Below are 10,927 nucleotides of genomic sequence, written 5' to 3'. Positions count from 1 at the left end.
TTGGAGGACCGCTTTTTGAACATCAAAACCTTGGTCATTTTGTTGATTGTATGGATTTTTATTTTGGTAACCTTGGTTTTGGTTGTAAAAGGGTCTTTGATTTTGGTTTCTCATAGGAGGTGGGGTGTATTTTGTTTGAGGGTTTTGAACATTTTGGCTTTTGTATGAGAGATTTGGATGGAATTTGGTGTTTTCATTATAATAGTTGGAATAAGGGGTACCACTCTTGTATGCTTGGAAAGCATTCACTTGTTCATTTGTTCCCCTACATTCACTTTGGTCATGTCCCAAAGTTCCACAATACTCACATATCCCACTTGGGATTGATGAAGATGTCGTCATGGCATTAACATGATGCTTTGGTGATTTTGAGGCTTCTTCAAGTCTAGCCATAGCTTTTTCAAACTTCAAATTGATGGTATCAATGTGAGCACTAAGTTGAGCACCCAATTGAGTAACGAAGTCCACTTCATGCTTTCCTCCTCTAGTAGCCTTGCGAGGTCTACTATATTGTGAGTTATGGACCGCCATTTCCTCAATTTTGTTCCAAGTTTGATTATCATCAACTTCAGTGAACATTCCATTTGATCCCATGTTGAGAATGTTCCTTGAATCTTCATATAGACCGTTCCAAAATTGTTGTACCAAGAACCACTCGCTAAGTCCATGATGAGGACACGAGCGATAAATTCCCTTGAACCGCTCCCAAGCTTCATACAAAGATTCTTCATCCCTTTGCTTAAAACCCGTAATTTGAGCTCTTAGCATGTTAGTCTTTTTCGGTGGGTAAAATTTTTTGTAGAAAGCTAGAGCGAACTTTTTCCAAGAATCAATTCCGAGAGTGGCCTTCTCAAGGCCCTTCAACCATTGTTTCGCGGTGCCAATTAGAGAAAAAGGAAATAAGACCCATCGAATTTGGTCTTGAGTTACACCGGTTTGAGAAATCGCATCACAATAGTCACAAAAGTTCTCCATATGAGAATGAGGGTCTTCACTAGGCATCCCCCCAAATTGGCTCCTTTCGACTAATTGGATAAATGTAATACCCGGTATTTTAATATGATATTATATTAGGCCGAGTTACCCGCTGGGTCGTGTAGTGTATTTGTGACTCGGGTAATTATGTGACTCGGGTTTTAATTAATCTAACTAGGCTAGGCCCGTATCGTCTTAATAGCACCTATCCTATATGTATAACCCATCTAACCAAACCCTAATCTCCCTATCACCATATTCATTTTAACCATGATAAAAGAGAGAAAAGAGAGAAGAGGGAGCCGTGTGTGAAGGGAGCCGCATGAGGAATTGCGAGGCGATTTCTCAGCCTATTCTCATCCTATTTCGTAAGTAGACTATCCTATTACCTCTTTATTCAATTATTAGCATAATTATAGTAGTATTGGAATAATTTTCGTAACCCTAGAATTGGTTTGGGGGTTTTTGATTATAAATTGTATGAGATAAATGAATTGAATAGTTACAGCAATTTACAGATTCGTTGGTCTGTGTTATTTGAGTGTTTTACCTGTCTTAAAGCCGTGGGATGCAAAATGTTAAAGAAGAGACTCATGTTTATTCCAAGCCTAGTTTATGCCTGTGAAAATTGGTAGCATTTCAACGTGTAGTTTTTCCTGAAGAAATTATTGGTGAACGTCTATCTAAAAAGTCCGCAAATCAGTAGAGGCTGAAAGATTACTTCTAAAACATAATTTAGATATTGAATTGGTGCTGGGTCTTTTTCATATATTTAATTTAAAGAGTTTAGATGAGTTAGGCGTTGGTTTTACTTAAGAATCATTTGTGAAACTCGTTTTATGAATCAATACTTTTTATGCGACGGTTTCTGTCAGTTTTTGGAAATCAGTCTGAAAACCCTTGGTAAGTTTGGAATTTGAGAAAAACACGTTAGATATAAATTGTAGCTAAGACTCATGGGGTTCCAATTCAATTGGCCTTGCACCAATTCGAATTTTCTGGAATTCGTTATTCATTTTATACCGAAGTCCGCCATGAGCGGAAAATCGGGAAAAGTCGTGTTTGTTCTTTAAATTGATATTCCTATTAAGTTATGATGAGTCTAGGTTATGTGCATGATTAATTGACTGAGTAGATGGTAATTATACATAATTATGTTATGTAGGTGATGGATAAGTGAAGGATCATAAGTGATTGCTTGTGTGTGCTTGGATTGCGAAAAGGTAGGGAAATACACTTGACTTATTATCGTTGATGTTGAATTGTGTTGACTTGTTTGTGTTTCGTATGACCAAAGCGTGAACGTTGACTTGCTTCGTGGCTGTTGATTTACGTTATGATTCATATCTTTGGAAGGTGATTGATTGAATTGATCGTATTGAGTATGTTATCACAACATTTGGTAACAGGCATGATTTTATGATTGATCAGTTCAAAGATATATATATTGTGTTGCATTAATTTCTTTTGAGCATTCATATGCATTGGAGATGGAGGATGTTGTGGTGATGTGGTGTGGTGAAGATGATGTTGTGATAAGGCCCAGGGGTTTCGCAGGACTTGCCCTGGTGTCCTCAACAAGGAAATGGCGAGATCGGCTACGGTCGATATATAGTCTAAGGGGATCGGTATGGTGGGTGTTCGGGTTATGAGATATGAGTTGAGATGGAGATGGAGGTGACGGAGGAGCATGCATATCATATTTTGTTGTTTCATTGTATTCCCTACTCAACCTCGTGGTTGACCCTGTGTATTCGTGAACACCGGTGACGATCCAAATATTGGGGAGCGGGCTTGACGATGGGTTTATGAGATAGGTGGGAGCTTGATGGGCGTGAGACACCTGGATCGGAAGACTTAGTAGCTAGATCATCATTTAGAAGACTTTCACTTTCATTTATGTTAGTTCCTTGTAATTTGATGTAAAAGAGGTTTTGTAATAATTAAGTTAAAGTAATTATATATTTTGCCTTGGAGTTTAATTTGTTATTCACTACCTCGGGAAACCGAGATGGTAATAGTCCGGTTTATTAGGGAATGTCTTGCTAAAGGCTCCTTCATAAATCGGGGTGTTACAAAGTGGTATCAGAGCGAACGATCCTCAGGCCTAAACCAATGAACCCAATGAACGTAGGATGTGTCTAAATAAAATGAACCCCCGGGAATAAAGCGTTAGGAGCTCACAGTGCGGTTAAGAAGGCGCCCTTAATACGTGCTCTTTTGCCCTCTCAGTTTTGAACCAGGTAACCCGAGAGAAAATTGAGTGAATGAGGTAGTTAGAAGGAAAACCTTGGATATAATCGAGTTGATGTATACCTTGAGACCCATATATTCTAACCATTCTGCAGGACAACGTTACGGTAAGTATTTTGTATGAATGATGACGTGATCATATGATGTTGTGGAGATGAGAAATAAATTTTCGTGTTCAGATTGATAATCAATGAAGTGTTGGATTGTGGTAATCGTGAGCGTGAAAATAATTGCGAATTGATGATATTTATCTGGATGGATGTGAATGACGTGTTGATAGTGCTATTATGTCTAGTGATATGCGGTTATGTGATCCCGAAGCCATGCTAGTATAGTATTGTGATAGTAATCAGAAACACTATTGAATTGCTTGTTTCTAGTCATAGCAATCGTGATTTAGATGTAAGGAGTAGATCGAGATGCGAAGGGATTCTATGGGATAGATGTTTACGTAAGTACAAAGTGTGAGATTTAAGTTGGGATGGGTTAGTATACATAGTATGTTCATAAGAGCTTGTAACATAGTAAAGAATGACCTAGTGCTGAAACTCGTTTTGTTTGATTTTACTCTTTAATTGACCTTACTGCCATTTCTTTTCTGTTATTGCCTATGGATGAAAATTTTATGAGAGATAGACTCGTGAGTTAGTGTTCATTTGGCGTTGGTTTCATACTTATAGGATATACGGATTAGGAGTAATAAATATTTTAGTGGGCTATGGTCAGGAAGTTCCTGTGCAGTGATGTTTCGACCAACGATTTTGTAAAAATCCTCATTTAAATTGTATTAATAATTTTTGCATAATTCCAACTCCATCGATCAGAATATTCGCATATGTTTTCAAATTGATAAGCCACGAAAATTCTTGATGTCTATATATTAAATGGTAAGTTTTGCAAACTGACCCAAGTTTCGGACCAATTGTTTGTCACATCTTGGTTTGGACCAACTGAGTTGTAAAATCCTTTAAAAATTGAATTCTTGAGCTTTGGACCTCATTCTTTTTCTCACGAATTATTAACTCTCTGTATGTTATAAAAAGTAATATAACTCAAGTTTTCGTTGAACGGTTATTTATTCGTGATCTTTTTTGGAAGTTACAACGTGAATCATAACTTTTAAAATGTGAATGCTATGTTGAGTTTTCATGCAGTTGTTCGATTATTTCATGAGCCTTATTAATGTGAAATTATAGTGTCCTTATATGATGATAGTAGCACACATATTCATTGGTTATGTATCTTAACTAGTGATAAAAAAAAATTAAAGTTTAGTTTATAACATTGTTGGCATGATAGTATGAGTGAAATTGAATAGCTTAATTTGATTCTTAATCGAGGGTGAAATATTTTATACGAGTCCAGTTGTTTGCATATTTTATGCTTGGCATGTTATAATATCTCTGGTGTGTTCATCATATTTGAATAGTGGTCGGATATATATAAATATAAAACTATATTGTCATATCTTGGTAAAGTTGGTGGCGTTAAATGTTAACTTGGTTGTTCTAATATACTCGCATGAATATTTATAATAATTATGTTTAAATGTTTACACATGGATGGTAGTAATGAGTATGTCTAAATGTTCACACATGTAGGATGTCATCTGAGTTCTAATGTCTTTTATGTGAGTCTGTGTGCCTATAGTTATACTTATTACTTTCATTGCATTAATTTATTTCAGTTGAACCTAAACTTATGATATGATAATAAAATAGTGTTGTTGCTCCTTATTGGATATGTTCATAGTTGTATTGTCATGAAATGCTAAGGTGATTGTTGCAATTGTCACGATATTTGAAATATAGTTTGATATAGTTACGATATAGTTACGATATTTGAAATATATTCTCGAACCGTCGCTATGAATTATAATGAGATAACCCTTTGATGATTCACATGTTATGCGTATGTTTAAATGATAGTCGTTATAGTTACGTTTAATTGAGCCGCGAGTTGCCTATTTGTTCAAACCGTGCAAACCAGAGAACTTGTTCACCTTGCTAATCTTTTGTCATAGATAATGTTTTACAAGTTATATGATGGTATATGTACATGTTTAAGTTGTTTATGCGATATCTTTTATTTTGCTGAAAATGAATTATACTGAGTTGATGGATACAATTGAATGGTATGGTTGCTAAAATGTTAAACATATGTGTGATATGGAAGTAATTTTGTTGTTATTGTGAATCATATAACCATTAATACTCAATTGTAATTTCAGTTGTTTGACTTCTACATCATTAAGTTAATTACTCATGACGCATAGTCGATGGTTCCGTAAGGAGTTTAACAGGGAATTTTATAATGTGCCTCCGATCTAAACTAATAATCTTCTTATATTGACTATATGGTTAGACTCTTGTCTAGTTCTTATGACGTGATAAATCATTTTAAAATTTAACATGTGATTGAGTTGGTACTTATACTTTTGTGTGACCATGCAACCCGTGATAAATAGATCTGTAATAAAGAGGTAAAATTTTGATTGAACACAGTTAATTTGTAGTTACTTGTTTTACATCATGGTACGAATCGTATGCTTTGATGAGACGTCACCAGGGAATGTGTACTATCTAAAAAAGGTCTCCGATTAAATGCGTAGTCGTGTTAGCCGTGAATATAATCGAGTAAAGAAGTGCAACTAAAATCCCGATGTTGAGGTAATAGTCGTTCATTAGTAAAGATAGGATTGAAATGAATAAGATGAACCTGTAAATTACGAAATATGAGTCGACACCTAAGCTCGTATTGTTTGAAGGAATTGAGTTAAGTTTATCCGATTTTGAGTTAAATGGATTCTATGGACGGCTCTGTTATAAGATTTATGGTAAGAAAGTTATTCACCGTCAAAGTATGAAAGTAAAAGTTTTGAAAATGAAGTTAAATTTTTGTCGTGTGAGTATAAATTCGGAATGAGATTTCCGGCCGAGTGTCCGGTTGTATGGTTTCATGATATTTGCTAGTCTGGGGGAATGAAGCTAGAACGGAGTCACAAATAGTGGGTTAATTTAGTCATGTTGTTCGTTCATGTAGTGAATTAGTGGGTTGTGGTTAGTTACGAATGTCAAAACGGGAAATGTAATGTGGTGATTTAAGTGAGTTGTGTGTTAACATGGTATGTTGATATTAGCATGATATGTAATGAATATTTGTAAAATTGGTGTAGTTAAATACATTTAATCTTTTATGTCATGGTGTTGGGTGCGGTTTAAATATATTTAGCACCAAGAATGAAATTTTATGTATGATAGTATTGTATGTTAACTTTTCAATATCATTTGTTTACTCGCTTGACCGACTCGACCAATAAGCTTGTAAAATTTGCCAATCAATGTGCATTCGTCATTCGTCATTCGACCAATATTTCTTGGAAAATATGCTATTTGACATGAACCATATGTGAGCACCTAAGCATCTTCATCTTTGTAACCGGAGTAGTAATGTATAAATTAGATTGACAAGCGAGATCCCTGTGAATGTTATTGCATGTATTGATTGATATGAAGAGTGTTTAGATTAATACTGAAATGTCTTAAGTTATTCAACGTGGCTTTTGCTCCGATCCGTGGCGATGTCTCAGTAGTGGCCCGATAGAATCGTAGCTTCCTTGAGAGAGCTTGTATATTGATTGTCTTTAGTAGGGATTAGTTAACTTGAACGTGAGTTGTGAATCTTTTATCCTCTTTCAGTTGTTAGCAGTAGTTTGAGAACTTTTGTTATAATAATGAAGGTTACGGGGACGTAACCATGTTTAAGGAGGGTAGGATTGTAAAATCTTTATACTTTCATGTGTGATTTCTCAGTTTGGCTATATTGGTTATGCGTTGTGTGGGTTATGTTGGAGTGTTACATGATGTGTTTCTGCTATGGTTAAACTTCGGGACGAAGTTTCTTTTAAGGAGGGTAGACTGTAATACCCGGTATTTTAATATGATATTATATTAGGGCGAGTTACCAGCTGGGTCGTGTAGTGTATTTGTGACTCGGGTAATTATGTGACTCGGGTTTTAATTAATCTAACTAGGCTAGGCCTGTATCGTCTTAATAGCACCTATCCTATATGTATAACCCATCTAACCAAACCCTAATCTCCCTATCACCATATTCATTTTAACCATGAGAAAAGAGAGAAAAGAGAGAAGAGGGAGCCGTGTGTGAAGCGAGCCGCATGAGGAATTGCGAGGCGATTTCTCAGCCTATTCTCATCCTATTTCGTAAGTAGACTATCCTATTACCTCTTTATTCAATTATTAGCATAATTATAGTAGTATTGGGATAATTTTCGTAACCCTAGAATTGGTTTGGGGGTTTTTGATTATAAATTGTATGAGATAAATGAATTGAATAGTTACAGCAATTTACAGATTCGTTGGTCTGTGTTATTTGAGTGTTTTACCTGTCTTAAAGCCGTGGGATGCAAAATGTTAAAGAAGAGACTCATGTTTATTCCAAGCCTAGTTTATGCCTGTGAAAATTGGTAGCATTTAAACGTGTAGTTTTTCCTGAAGAAATTATTTGTGAACGTCTATCTAAAAAGTCCGCAAATCAGTAGAGGCTGAAAGATTACTTCTAAAACATAATTTAGATATTTAATTGGTGCTGGGTCTTTTTCATATATTTAATTTAAAGAGTTTAGATGAGTTAGGCGTTGGTTTTACTTAAGAATCATTTGTCAAACTCGTTTTATGAATCAATACTTTTTATGCGACGGTTTCTGTCAGTTTTTGGAAATCAGTCTGAAAACCCTTGGTAAGTTTGGAATTTGAGAAAAACACGTTAGATATAAATTGTAGCTAAGACTCATGGGGTTCCAATTCAATTGGCCTTGAATCAATTCGAATTTTCTGGAATTTGTTATTCATTTTATACCGAGTCTGCCATGAGCAGGAAAATCAGGAAAAGTCGTGTTTGTTCTTTAAATTGATATTCCTATTAAGTTATGATGAGTCTAGGTTATGTGCATGATTAATTGACCGAGTAGATGGTAATTATACATAATTATGTTATGTAGGTGATGGATAAGTGAAGGATCATAAGTGATTGCTTGTGTGTGCTTGGATTGCGAAAAGGTAAGGAAATACACTTGACTTATTATCGTTGATGTTGAATTGTGTTGACTTGTTTGTGTTTCGTATGACCAAACTGTGAACGTTGACTTTCTTCGTGGCTGTTGATTTACGTTATGATTCATATACTGGAAGGTGATTGACTGAATTGATCGTATTGAGTATGTTATCACAACATTTGGTAACCGGCATGATTTTATGATTGATCAGTTCAAAGATATATATATTGTGTTGCATTAATTTCTTTTGAGCATTCATATGCATTGGAGATGGAGGATGTTGTGGTGATGTGGTGTGGTGAAGATGATGTTGTGATAAGGCCCAGGCGGGTTCTGCAGACTTGCCTGGTGTCCTCCTGCGAGTGGGCGGATCGGCTACGGTCGATATATAGTCTCACAGGGGATCGGTATGGTGGGTGTTCGGGTTATGAGATATGAGTTGAGATGGAGATGGAGGTGACGGAGGAGCATGCATATCATATTTTGTTGTTTCATTGTATTCCCTACTCAACCTCGTGGTTGACCCTGTGTATTCGTGAACACCTGTGACGATCCAAATATTGGGGAGCAGGCTTGACAGGTTTATGAGATAGGCTGGGAGCTTGATGGGCGTGAGACACTGGATCAGAAGACTTAGTAGCTAGATCATCATTTAGAAGACTTTCACTTTCATTTATGTTAGTTCCTTGTAATTTGATGTAAAAGAGGTTTTGTAATAATTAAGTTAAAGTAATTATATATTTTGCCTTGGAGTTTAATTTGTTATTCACTACCTCGGGAAACCGAGATGGTAATAGTCCGGTTTATTAGGGAATGTCTTGCTAAAGGCTCCTTCATAAATCGGGGTGTTACAATAAATGCGGATTTGGCAATAAAATTTCCGGTCAAATGTTGTGGTGTGAGAGTACCATTGGGTAGGTTCTCCCCGGTGGGTACGGAATGTGATGAAAACTTAGGCATTGTGGGTTAATTTTGTGTGGTATATTGTGTTGGGTTCTCCTCACCTTCTCTTGCAATAGGGTTGATGAACTCAATAGTTGGTTAAATATCTACAACCTCACTAATACCTCTCAAATTTCTCCTAGCCAGTCTTCTATTGGTTGTCAAAGTTCTTTCAATTTCACGATCAAAAGGTAACAAATTACCTTGTGACCTTCTAGACATGCAAAATATCAAACAACTTGAAAACAATTAGAACAAACCTTGAGGAGTTTTACTTCCTCCAGGCAAAGAAAGACACAACTAATAACAATATAAGAAAATCTAAATCAAGTTAACACCGTCCCCGGCAACGGCGCCATTTTTGGTCCGACTAAATCTTTTCGGTAACTTGTCGTTAGGAGCACCTAGACCAAAACACAATTTATAACTTCACAAACAACTCTACAATTAGTAAAGAGGCAAGTAAAGGTCGGATCCCAAGGGATGGGAATTGAGATGAGATTTCTATTGAAACTAGTGGTGTCTTAGGGGTGTCACAATTTGGGTTGATGTAGAAGGTCACTAAACTAAATAACAATGAAAGTAAATAAGCAAGATGAATAAAAAGGGTTGTAAATAATTGATAAAAAGCACTAGGGTGTCATGGGGTCATAGGGGATTCATGGGAATTGATCATACAAACATGTTCTCAAATTATAAGCAAGCAATTATTGTTGTGATGGATTGAGTTGGGTTATATCTTACAATCCTAGGAAAGTTTGGGTCCCGGAGCCGAATCGATTAGATTGTACAACACCTACAACTCGACTTAGTCTTCCCCACTCAACAACATGCATGGTCTAATGAGACTCGAGTTGGTTTATGTCTTACAAGTCTCATTGAAAAGATAGGTGATGGGTAAAAAATGCAAGGATTCATAGGCTCGCATTTCATCAAACATAATATGTGCATGAGTTGAGATCAAAACAAGCTAGCAAATAAACCATGAAAGCATATTAATTTAAGCATGAATCATTCCCCATGTTGGTTTCCCCTAATTACCCATTAACCCAAGCTAGGTGACTACTCACTCATTATCATGTTGATCATGCTAGCAAGGTTGTCAATCATACCAACAAAATGAAACATGATGAATAAATGAAAGTACTTAACAATAATTAAGAAGGGATTGAGAGAATTATACCTACTAATGATTTCAATAATAAAGCAAAGAATAAAAGAAGTACTTGATGCTTGATTGAGAGGTTGTCAATCTCCCAATAATAACCCAAATAATCTTCAATTACCCAAAATAAAGGATGAACAAAAGAGAGATTAAGGAAATAAAACTTGTATTAAAACTTGATTAATTGTTGATTACAAAACTAAAGAGAGATTTGATTGATATTAACTACTCTAAGAATCGATAAGAAGAATATGCTCTTCTAATTAGACTAATGGGGTATTTATAGTGGAAATTAGGTGGATGCATTAGGGTTAACTAAGAGCTAAACTAGTAATTAAACTTTTGAGATTTGAGCAGGGAAACGCCGGTATTTTTCGAAGGATGGGCATCTTTCATTGAAGCTTGAAGAAACGAAATCTTGCTGTCTTGGAATCCGTGCGTCTTAGGCACGGGACGGCCGGATTCAGCAGTCTCTGCCCGGGTGTCTTCAAGGGAATCCGGGCATCTTTTAGGCTTGC

The 10,927-nt window shown here is 36.0% G+C and overlaps 1 non-coding gene across 1 annotated transcript; it reads left to right on the top strand.

The window, feature by feature from the left end:
• Window positions 1-661: 661 nt before the first annotated feature.
• LOC141597947 (small nucleolar RNA R71) lies at window positions 662-768 on the top strand. Its single transcript, XR_012523155.1, has one exon. It is a non-coding gene; the product is annotated as a small nucleolar RNA R71 (small nucleolar RNA).
• The last annotated feature ends 10,159 nt before the right edge of the window (window positions 769-10,927 follow it).

This window comes from Silene latifolia, chromosome 8 (assembly GCF_048544455.1).
Source record: "Silene latifolia isolate original U9 population chromosome 8, ASM4854445v1, whole genome shotgun sequence".
NCBI lineage: Eukaryota > Viridiplantae > Streptophyta > Magnoliopsida > Caryophyllales > Caryophyllaceae > Silene > Silene latifolia.
Note: the sequence above shows the minus strand (reverse complement) of the source record. Positions and strands in the feature narration are given on the sequence as shown.